An 11865-nucleotide genomic window follows, 5' to 3' on the forward strand; every position below is an offset into this window, starting at 1 on the left:
TTTTTCTATATTCTAAGATTTTCATTGCACCTTTTTCCTCAGAGACACTGGTTTAAATCCAGAGTGACTCCACGCTAGCCAAATGCAATACACTAGAATTACAATGGTGGAAAGGAGAGCATAATTTGACTAATAGCATCTCTTCACTTTTGATTTTGCTTTTTATCACAGTAAACACTTAACAGTTATGTTTTTAAAAATAGTTTTGCAATTATGCTAAAGCTTGCAGTTAGGGACTAAAGCACTGATGTGATCAACACATAATATTCATTCCTATTTAAATGAACGTTCATTTTGCACAAAGGTGAGGTTATGCTCACGCACAGCCTATAGATATAACAAGCCAAGTTCAAGTTCATCCCTCCATGGAGTTACCCAATCAAAGGATTCGTCTTGTAATTTGGTCTATTTCGTAGAACGTGGGCTCTTAAGAAAATAAAGCACCATGTTATCAAGTGAAAGGATTTATAGTGGGGTCACAAAGCCAGCATGCAATTATCCAGTGTCCCATTCCATAAGCCAAACATTCCATTGCCCCTTCTTTTAAGTTAACTTTGTAGAGGGATCCTTGTATATAGAGGCAAACGGAGTGGTATTCTTCTTTCTTTATGACTTAGCTGTAACTAGAGAACACAATTGGCACACTTGTGCATTGGAGTGGAAAAAGACAAAGCGTTTAAAAGCTATGAATGGCTAAGATGGCAATCGGTTGGAAGGCAGGAGGATATTTTAAGCGACGATTGTGGTTATTTGCACTGCAGTTTGTAATTTTGCTTTGCTTTAACCACATAATTATTCCAGCTCTGCAGATTACACATTGGGATGATGCTTTCCTCAGACCTCACCATAAACATACACTGCTCTCAGCTATGTGAAATATCACTGCTTCCCTTCCAATTCCCTGGGGGCTTATGACTTCCTCTTAATAGGTGCCGAGGGAGTGAGCCGGCAACCTTCCTTTGAGCCAACCCCTCATTTTTTAAAGAATTAATGGTTTACTTGGCCTGCATTCCATCCCAGCTGAGAACTCCTCTGTCCTTGGTACTAACATTTTAAATTTGCAGGAATATGCACATTTTACCAACACATGAGACCACAGAAATAATTCCTAGAAGACCGTCTCCCCCAAGGCTAGATAGCTGCTTGGCCTAAATCTGTCAGAGACAATGGATCAAGAACTTGCTTCTTCGGAAACCAGCAGTGGAGTAGTAGATCCTTCCTTAAACCCTCTATTTTATGAACAAAAAATATTGTTGACAGGCAGAGATGGGATGGAGTCAACTCCAGAGAGTGCAACAGATCAAATCCACAAGCCACGAGGGAAATGGGTGCAGAGCACTTGAAACAAGCAGTGGATCTTTCCTCCTTAACTCAGCCTGAAATGCTCCTTGGTACTTTGATGTAAAGCATAAGCTTTTATCATGGAGGGGAACAGAAAATCTAGACACACTGGCAGCTCTGAGCAAGTGGTGCATTGAATCAATGACTGCACTCGTGCAAGAAGTCTGCATAGAGACACCTTGTACGTTGTTTGGAATGTAACAAACTGAGGCTCTGCTGAGCTGAAGGGAGATTTGAGAATCCTCCAAGAATATCCTGACCCATTCTCTCGAGCATATTCACTTGGGATCTATCCACACCAGAGCCATGTCTGACTGCAACTTGAGCTGTGGAACCTGAGGAGCAGGGCCCAATTTTATGCTAGCAGATCTCCACTGAAGTCAACACACTTACATCAACAGAGAATTTGGCCTGCAGTGTCTAAGCTCATCTGATTGCACAGAGGAAAACCGATCCCTTTAATTGCATGCAGAAATGAAATGAATTTCAAACAATGACATTGGTGAAGCACAGGTGTAATACGTTCTATCCACTGGAAAGCATTCGACAGACCCAGCTCTCCTCTCACTCGTACCCGTTTTACATTGGTGTAATTCCACAAGAGGTTACTCCTGACTTACATGGATGCAAGTCAGATCAGAATCAGGTCGACACATGTAGCTGCATCCTGAGCAAGCTGAAGTTTCTTTACAATACAACTAGCTCAGGGCGTTATGCATTAGGTCCCACTCAACTTTCCAACTCTGAGTGCAATACTAACTAGTCCGGGTCCGGCGGTAAGCAATCGATCTTCTGGGATCGATTTATCACGTCTTGTCTAGACGCGATAAATCGATCCCGGAAGTGCTCGCCGTCGACGCCAGTACTCCTGCTCTGCGAGAGGAGTATGCGGAGTCCACGGGGGAGCCTGCCTGCTGCGTGTGGACCTGCGGTAAGTTCGAACTCAGGTACTTCGACTTCAGCTACGTTATTCACGTAGCTGAAGTTGCGTATCTTAGTTCGAAGTGGGGGGTTAGTGTGGACCAGGCCTAACAGTGAATCGGATAAGCTCAGTCCATATATAAAGCAACTGAAGATAAATTGGACACTTCAGGCCCGATTCTCATTTACACAAAGCCGTTTGCACCCATCTGGCAGTGGACAGGGACGTTAAAGTTTAAAGTTATATTTACACCCAATGTGAGGCTCCTTCATACTTTCAGTGTAGTGTAAGGTGGCATAAGAACATAAGAACGGCCCTACTGGGTCAGACCAAAGGTCCATCCAACCCAGTATCCTGTCTACCGACAGTGGCCAATGCCAGGTGCCCCAGAGGGAGTGAACCTAACAGGTAATGATGAAGTGATCTCTCTCCTGCCATCCATCTCCACCCTCTGACAAACAGAGGCTAGGGACACTATTCCTTACCCATCCATTGAGAATCAGGCCCTGCCCCTTTAAAACAACACTATTAATTTGGAGCCAGATTGTAAACCCCTTACTCACAATAAAAAGCAACAGAGGGTCCTGTGGCACCTTTAAGACTAACAGAACTATTGGGAGCATAAGCTTTCGTGGGTAAGAACCTCACTTCTTCAGATGCAAGTGAGGTTCTTACCCACGAAAGCTTATGCTCCCAATACTTCTGTTAGTCTTAAAGGTGCCACAGGACCCTCTGTTGCTTTTTACAGATTCAGACTAACATGGCTACCCCTCTGATACTTATTCACAATGATGAGCATTACTCCGAGTAGTGCCAATGAGGGTATTTGTGTAAGTGATCACCAATATGAGTAAAGGGTTCATAATTTGCTCTTAAGAGATCCCAAACAAATAAATCACACATGTAAACTGACTTTCCCAAAATGCCTATGGCAGTACCATATCACAGCTGATATAATCAGTAAAATAAGACTAGTAGAACAGCGAAATAGCTTCAGAAGTGTGACCAGATCAGAGTCAGATTGAGAGAGACCAGGCAAGTGGAAATCTATTTCTATCCCATTTTGGCATGTCACACTCTTTGGATCTTGTACTCTTTATATCAGACTTGGCAGTGCAGTAATTGGGTGATCATTGGGTCACTGAGACTGTGAGCCCATGGAGGAATGAAAATCTGATCACTTTCGTGGAAAGCAATCTGGTGTAGTGATGCTTAAGTACCACAGTGTTGGGGGCACCTTAGAGATACCAATAACCATAATGACATACGCGTGTGTGTGTGTGTGTGTGTGTGTGTAAAAGCAACCCCACAGGACTAAGGATTGAGAGGCCTGAGCATCAAAGTGAAAAACACTGCACCCATTCTAAGACTATTTTACACAGTGGTGTCAAGAGGCATAAGGGTAAATAAGAAGCAGGCCCACAGAGTTAAACTTTAAGATTAACTCCCCAGTACAGCAAGGATCTGAATTACATGCTTCGCTTTCAGCCTGTGTTTCAATTGTTCTGATCAATCAGGACAGATTATAACAGGCGTTTTGCTGAATCAGGGCCATTACACCAGCGATTTTCAAAGGAAAATAAATGAGTTCAGCACCCCTCCGTGGGCCATCTTGAAAACCTCAGTCTAAAACTATACCCAATTCATCTCTTGCAAGATCTACAGCTCAGCAGGGGGGTGGACAAGATATCTAAGAGATACCCTGACAGACCTTTTTCATTTCTAAATTTTGATTTTTTGTTTGTGTCTGTATTAAAACTAATTCTTTTCCATCACCATGTTCTTCTTAGTCAATTGCTAAAAAGAATAGGTTTTCTAGCCATGAAACAATATCATTTTTGTTAAGGGTTTGGAAACCAAACAGCTATAGGAATTGAAGAAAGCTTCCTTTCTGCTCCTCATGCAGTTCTGGTTAAAAGGAAAGCGTTTTCTGTGTGAGTAATCTTTATAAGTAGGCATCAGAGCTCCCCTATTGCTGAAGAAGAATGGCTTATACGTGATGGATGACTGAATGCAAACTTGGCAAGGGTACCCTCCATTTTCTGAAGAATACAAAATGCCACAGGCTATTTGCAGACAGGGATTTTCTGGTTAGAAATTCTTAAAACTTGGCAACAGCCAAGATTAGTTTAATTGAAATGACAGTGGCAACACCATTAAGGATGTGAATTTGAGGATATTCCGAATGTCTGAGTCAACTCGGAATGAATTTGTCTTTTGAATCCAACTTACAAATAACCCTTTTATATATATGGGGGAGGGAGATAGATGGGACCTCATTTCCATTGACTCCATAGCCCAAGGAGCAGTATCTTACTTGTGTTTTATTATGGACAGTTTGTGAGTTATGTCCTCAGCTGGTGTAAGTTCACCTGGTTCTTCTGAAGTCAATGCAGCTACATCGATTTAAACCAGCCGAGGATATGGCCCTGTATTGCTGTGTGTATTAGCAATGGGATTTGGGTTGTGTGAATGATACAAAGAGAAATCCTAAGAAGATATTTTTTCTCATCCAAGTATGATGAAAGATATATAATCCAAATCACATTTACGTTGTAACAGCTTTTCTCCTATTTACTAATGCTAGAAAAAGACCATGGGTAAAGGATTTTTTTCTGCACAGCACTAGGGACTTCCTAATATTCCTTCCTTATGCATCCAACCATCCTGCTAAGCCCACAGATACCCCTTGTCCCAAAGAATCCTCCCACTCTCCTATCCCAACCATTTTGTGCAGCTTAGTTCCATCACGCTTTGGGGGATTTTATTTACTGGAAGAATGCCCAATTGTTAACTTTCCCCACATGCAGAAGGCATTTAACGCCAACTTGGATTGGCTGGAGTGGGGAGCGCGCCATCGACAGGAATGGTTAAGTTGTACACACCCCACAGCTCAGTGGAAACTGAAAGAGCTCGACAACGTATCTGAGAATTGTTCATTTTGCTTCTGACATTTTTCTTCTTCCACAAAGAACGGTCGTTTCGCTTCTTTCCTTTGAATCCCACAAAGAACTTTTAAAGCCATCAGTAACGATGTTTCGGTCTTGTCTATTTGTAAGGTTCTGGGGACAGGGACTGTCTCTACATGTGTATACAACACTGAGCACAAAGAGACCCCAAACTAATGTAGTCATAACAAAAACAGCTTGTTAAGAGGTCTGATCCAAAATCCACTGAAGGCAATGGTCATAGGTGCTGGAAGTAGGGGTGCTGCTGCACCCCCAGACTTGAAGTAGTAATAACAACCCAAATACATGGTTTCTGCCTTCAGCGCCCCCATTATAAAAATTGTTCAAGCATCACTGGTCATGATAGTAGATTTCAATGGCCTTTGGATCAGGCCCTTGGAAGTCCTTTCCATCCATAGATGTCAAAGCACTTCACCAATCAGAGTAAATCTCATAGCTCAATATTGACCTGCAACTGTCCCTTGCTCTTCCATTCCTTGGCCCAGGGACTCAAGTGTATTTTCAGGCACAAATCTAGGACCAAACTTTACTGGTCCTAAAATGATTTGTATTGTCTGCCATAATATTTCTAACCCTGGAAGGTCATGTGAGACTGGTCCATAAAATCATGTCATTCTGATTCCCATCTTTGTTAGTTTCCCCCCTTCAGTTGTAACATGCTTTCTGTGATCATATTGCAGCTATTATGTGGAAAACTGCTAGGATTAGGTATTAGTACTTTACAATATTTTCAGGCTTATATAGTTTATAAATTATTGTTTTTTGTGAAAGTCTCAGTTCCTGAGACAGTGCTGCTTGGGGGAAAAAAAAAAAGCCATATAAGAATTTAAGTTAGGTAGGTGGGGAGAAACAAGATGGTAAATTAGAACATATTTTTACAAACCAATAACTTACAGCCGGCCAGAGTTCAAAACAAATGCTTTCTGCCATTGGAAAGATGACATTCCTAACTTTCCAGTAGTATAAATCATGCATTTCTAACCCTGGAGGTTTATGAGATATTGGACCTTAAAACTGTCAGTGGCCCTTTACTTAGCAGTGCCTTTATGGCATGTGTCCAGGGCTGAATATATCAAGTCCCAGACTTCAGACTGGAGTAATGTTCAACCTCCCTGCGTCTCTTATGTTTAATTATGTGTTGAGCTTGTAAGGTAGACAAATGGCTAGTTGGTAACTATGCAGAGACCACCCAACTCTTTTTTGCTTGTGTCCAAGTTCAAATCTGAACCCAGATCTTATGCAGTAAGAGGTTTATTACACTCTAATTCAAGTTAACTCACTATATCAACTTAGCAGCTCTGCAAGGGTGAGGTTATGTAATGTTAGGTACACCAGCTGACTGGTATAAATTCACATTCACCATTGTCAATTCATGCAATCCAAAATACCAAATGATTAATACTTAGCATTTTCCATTGTGCCTTTGCATCCAAAATGCCTTACATGTCAAAGTCATACAAGCCTAGGCAAACGTTAGATGAGATGTGTAATATCAGAAGAGTAGCAAACAGCTGTAAGTGGGTGGCCATTATTTCACATGATGACATCCCTTGAGGTTAAGAAGATGCTAAGCTTTAGACTTGCAATTCAAATCCATTTTCAGTTCTGTATTTTGACAGCAGAGAAGGAAGGAGAGTACGGAACCTACCCCAAGAACTATAGACTCTGCAGCTATCTAATCTGGTCTTGCTTATCCCTAAGTGACAGAATATCTTTACTCAAGAGAGCTTTGACAGCCTTGGTAAAGCATCACCAGAACATCTGCACCTATGAAAGAGCCCTTTAGTTTATTATAGGGATTTTATAAATGACAGGTTTAGGATGAATAAGCCACCCCATCTAACGTCAAACACCTTTTGAAATTCCAGGTTGGTAACAGGATAGTTAAGCATAACTGCAATTATTTTGGGGGAGGGAGAGGGCAGACAGTCTATCCTGAGCGTGATAGGGCTAGCAAAAGAAGGGATTTCCCTATAAAAGTTATGCACTCTGGCCAGAGTTACAGTAACTTTGGGAAGTGCTTCTGAGTCAAATTTTATGGGGCACCCAGCAGCACTTCAATGGAAGGGCGGAGGTTTTTTTAGGTCTCTGTTTATTGGGGCGGGTTCAGCAATAGGTCCTGTCTGACACCTCTTGCTATATGACACCAGCTTTGCTCTAATCTGCAAGATGCATACTTTTCTGTGGATCACAGGGCTCTTCCAATGGCATGGATAGCATCAATACAGTAACTAGAAAAGCCTCTTCTCTGGGATGAAAGGAGACATGGGATGACATTAATGAAGAGAAAATCTGGCACATGAATAGTAATTTGCTGCAGACAATGAATGCAATGGGGCCAGTGAGGGTGTGGGCAGGATGGAGTCTTTTGACTAGTCCCTTTTTACTCTGCTGTTTTACAGCTGCTAATCCCCATGTTCATTTCAGATGCAAGCTCTTTGCTGGGCTGATACTGGAGAGGGGGACCAGCTGCAGCATGGGGCTGACTGTGAACTCTCCGATAACGGGTGTGAACACCCAGGGAGGTTACTGGTTCAGCTTGATTTTAATTGAGCATGTTAATTTGATTAAAAAAAAATCTGATTTTTAAGATTTATTGCTTAGACATGTGAAATGAAAAGACACAAAAGAGAAAACTCTCATTCCATATCTGGCTCTCTTTTTAGTTCTCTGTTATAAAAGAGTTAATACTTGCTAAGTCATCAAACAGTACATACCATTTGCAGGCTCTGGTTTTAAATCATTTCAAGGCACATACAGGCACTCTGATACATGTTAGATAGAGCATGGTTTTTTTTAACTAATTTAATGTGTGTAGTTATAAGTTTTCCTCTCTGCTACTTTATTCCATCATAAGGAGGGGAATAAATGTCACTAAAGGAAGACATTTGCTAAATGAACTGGTGGAAAAAAAGATACTACATCAGACTTTCTGCCCTATTCACTGAATAACTGCAGTATACTGGTTTTTGTTCTAGTTTCTGTATTAATGAAGAGTTAGTAAAGAATACCTTTCTTGTGCCTCTGGACTATGTGTGTGTCTATTGTACACTAGAGACGTGTCATGGTTTTCCATTTATGCCAGGCAGCATAAACGTAACATTTTATCTGCCCAGTGCAATGAAAGTTTTGTCAAAATGAAAATACTAGCCAAAACCCAGTTCTTCCCATTAACCAGATATTAAGTTGTAAAACAAACACTTAAAAATGATGTCACTACAGAAAGTTCTGAAGTAGGACTTAACCATTAAACAAAGCCAAGGATTACACTCTTCTCTATCATCGGAAGCAATTTAAGCCAACGGGATAACTAGTGATGCCAAAAATTGTAATGCACAGGGAAGTAACTGGTTAAGCATGAGAAAGTAGCTCTGGTTCGTACAGAAAGTGGCTCGTTTTTACCTGTCATAATGGCAGAATTTCAACCCTCTGCCCTGGAGTCCCCTTGTCCTCCCGTTTTAAATACTTAGTAATAAAATACCAGCTGTGGCTGCCTTTGTCTTTTGTTCCCCAACTCAGAGTCAGATGTCACTGTACTTGTGGAAGAAACTGGAGCCCAATGGGGGGGGAGGGAGGGAGGGAGAGAGAGAGAAAGGTGAGGAAAAAAAAAACTTTAGCGCAAGGGAAGTGGCCAATTAAAAATGAAAACTTTCCAACTCTTTTCAATTCATACCTAACAGTCTAGTGACGACAATTATTTGAAGTGCCTAAGAATTAGAAGTGAGTTTGATCTGACAGTGGAGACACCTTCTTTAGTTACTTGAGTAGCAAAGCGAACCTCAAGAATTCCCCTCCAACCCGACATTCATTTTGTACCCACCTTGTCATCCAAATTTTGTCTGCATTGCCCCAGATCTAGAGCTCAGCAATCCCAGCGCTCCTTCATTCATTCATTGGTTCATTCATTTGTTCAGGCCACTGCCACTGAGACACTCATCTGATTATATCAGACATCAGAAAATAAAAACAGCCTGAACGCGTGCACACTTCACGAACACATGTTCCCAGATGAGATCCTCTGGCAGTTCAGACTGAGTAAAAGCAACGACTGTAAAGTTCACTAGGGCACATTCTATTATTGCAAGCTTAAAAAAAAAGAAAAAAGCTCCTGAGGGTTTGTTGTTGTTGTTTTGGGGTTTTTTTTTAGATTTAGCCATTTGCGATGAACCAGACTTACCTTGCCAGCGTTGATATGAATTAGATCCCACCACGAGCAGCCTCCAGGAAATAAATAGGATGTTAAAGTCAGCAACCGCCTTTCCACTTTGTTGCTGTCCTGTCAAAACTGAGAAGAAGTTGTCTTGTCTTATAGTCTGGGTGTGTTGGAGAGAGAGGGAGAGAGAGAGATGTTTGACAGTAAGGCAAACTGTGGTCAGAGCAGCCAGCTCCTGCCTGGTTTTTATAGCTGAGCTAGAAGTCCTGATCCTTGTCTCATTCCACTGTAATGGGATGCCTCAAGGCAAGCGTTCCACTTCTTTTTTTTTTCCAGTTGGCTTATTAAAGGAACAGCCTCCCGAGTCCCTTTGGAGCGTGGGGTAGCTTGTGAAACTGAAAAACACACACACACACACAAAGGTATTTGCATGCAGTTTATGGCTAAAGAAGGAGAAGGAAACCCCCTGCTCCAAGAGGGAGAAAAAAAAAAAGTCAGTTCAAGGCAAGTGACTCAGAGGAGAATATTTTCCTTACAGCATCAGCAAAGTATATCATCAGAGTTTTTAGTCTTTCCCCCTGTTATTAATGCGGTGGAACAAAATCCAGTAAGAACAGGGGGGTGGCAAGCAGGATTCCAGTTCCAAAGATGCTTCTCACACATCGCAGCCCCCTCAGCTGGTGTAAATCAGCCAAACTTCACTTGGTTCATGCCAGTTTACACCCGGTGAGGTGGAGGCCCATGTAATTGCAACCTTGCATTCTCATTAAGGACTGTCTCTGAGCGGCTGCAAACTCAAAAGCTGTGTGGAGGGGGGGAAAGAAGGGGAGCAAGCTCTGAGCTGAGCTCCATCCTGGCGCCTTGAAAAGGAGAGAGAAAAGAGAACCCTCATCTTTCTTCTCGGGATCTGATAAAAGGGGATTATGTGTCTGGGGTGCGTGTGTGTTTGGAGAGATAATCTGTTCTCTTTTGTGATGCTTGTGTTTCATCCAACTGAGGACAAAACCCCCTCACCCTCATCCCCTTTCCTCACCCAATGCTATCAATAATTCACAGACCACCCCCTTTAGTATATTTCAAGGGCATCTTTTTGTTATCTCAATTCTTCCCTGGAACCTCAGGTTTGTGACTGAGGGTTAAAGGTGTCCCGGCTTCAGTGGGTGGGTAACCTGGATGTTCTTCCTACCGGGCAGTATAAATTAGCCCATTCAGCCCACCCCACTTATTTACCTTTTAAAAAACCTTCAGAGTTTCAGCTCTGCCTTCACCTAGCTACTGTCCTGAACACACATCTCAGATGTTCTTCCAGTAAGCAATCACTGCCATCTGATGCACTCCCTTTGGCCTGATCCAAAGCCCACTGGAGTCAGTGCAAACACACAGGTTGGCTTGAACAAGCGATGAATCAGGCTCCTAAAAAGCAGTGGGATCCTTTTGAGCTACAATCCAAGGGCACCACCTGGATCCTGGTTGGAATTAAAATTGGTTGACTGGCTCCTTCCAGCTACTTCACCCCTCTGACAGCATCTCCTGTCAGCTGGCTTTTCCTAGGAACTCAGGATTTGCCACACAGGATCAGACCACTTGTCCATCAAATCCAGTATGCTGCCTCCAGCAGCAACCAATCCTTGCCGTGTTAAGGGAATTACATTACAGGGAATATCCTGCCCACCCTTACATATCCAAGGCTGACAAAATAGATATGGTCAACTGTGCTCTGCTGCACATGGAGAAGGGAAAGAATTTCTGACCTGGGGCAGTCATTGTAAACCTAGAATCCTGCAACTCTCATAATAATTACTTCAGCTATAAATGGTCAGAAGATTATCCAGTCTTTTAAAAAAAAAAGATATTTCATTCTATTGTTTGACTCTCTCATGGACAAACTGGAGAGGTTGACTCAAGAGCTGGTCAGAAAGATGGAAAATTTAATATTGTATTGGATACTTCCTCCCATTTTAAAAATAAATGAAAGTATCAAAATTCCGATAATTCCACCCACCTCCACAACCAGTCCAAAAAAAGAAAAATGGGAAGAAATCACAAGACTGTTGAAAATTTTCCTCGATTAGCCTCCCACCCGATTTCAAAATTATTAACACAATTTCAAATTTTGAATTTTTTTGACCAGATCTAGTGTTTGCATCTCTGCATACTCTAATTCAGGAAAGAATCCCTATTCAGGAAGCATTGATGCACAGGCTTAAAGTTAAACATGATTTATAGGCTTCACAGAATAAGGATATATTTCAACAACGTGTTTCCGGAATGCAGGCCTATCACTGCTCTTTAAGAATCTCCATGTTATGGGTTATCTCTCATCTGTTCTTTATATTCTGGTCATTTCAAATATCCCCCCAAATTTTTTACAGTGGTGTTGCTAATCCTACATTAGCAGAGACATCTATTTTTCCCAGACAACTCAGGACGAGCAGCCACATTAAATAAATCTGGTGAAGCATCCAAATTTTGATTTTCTG

General features: G+C 41.9%; 1 protein-coding gene across 16 annotated transcripts in view; it reads right to left on the minus strand.

Annotated features, from left to right (window-relative positions):
- Positions 1–9704, minus strand: part of TNC (tenascin C) — a 96361-nt gene extending 86657 nt beyond the window's left edge. For 13 of the 16 annotated variants that reach the window (XM_024107486.3, XM_024107485.3, XM_065572626.1 and 10 more), the window contains exon 1: positions 9410–9606. The gene's annotated coding sequence lies outside the window, so the exon portion shown is untranslated. Of the gene's footprint in view, positions 1–8634; positions 8782–9052 lie in introns of all 16 variants that reach the window. The other 3 variants (XM_024107478.3, XM_024107484.3, XM_042859690.2) reach the window with 3 other exon arrangements.
- Positions 9705–11865: the final 2161 nt, after the last annotated feature.

This window comes from Chrysemys picta, chromosome 18 (assembly GCF_011386835.1).
Source record: "Chrysemys picta bellii isolate R12L10 chromosome 18, ASM1138683v2, whole genome shotgun sequence".
NCBI lineage: Eukaryota > Metazoa > Chordata > Testudines > Emydidae > Chrysemys > Chrysemys picta.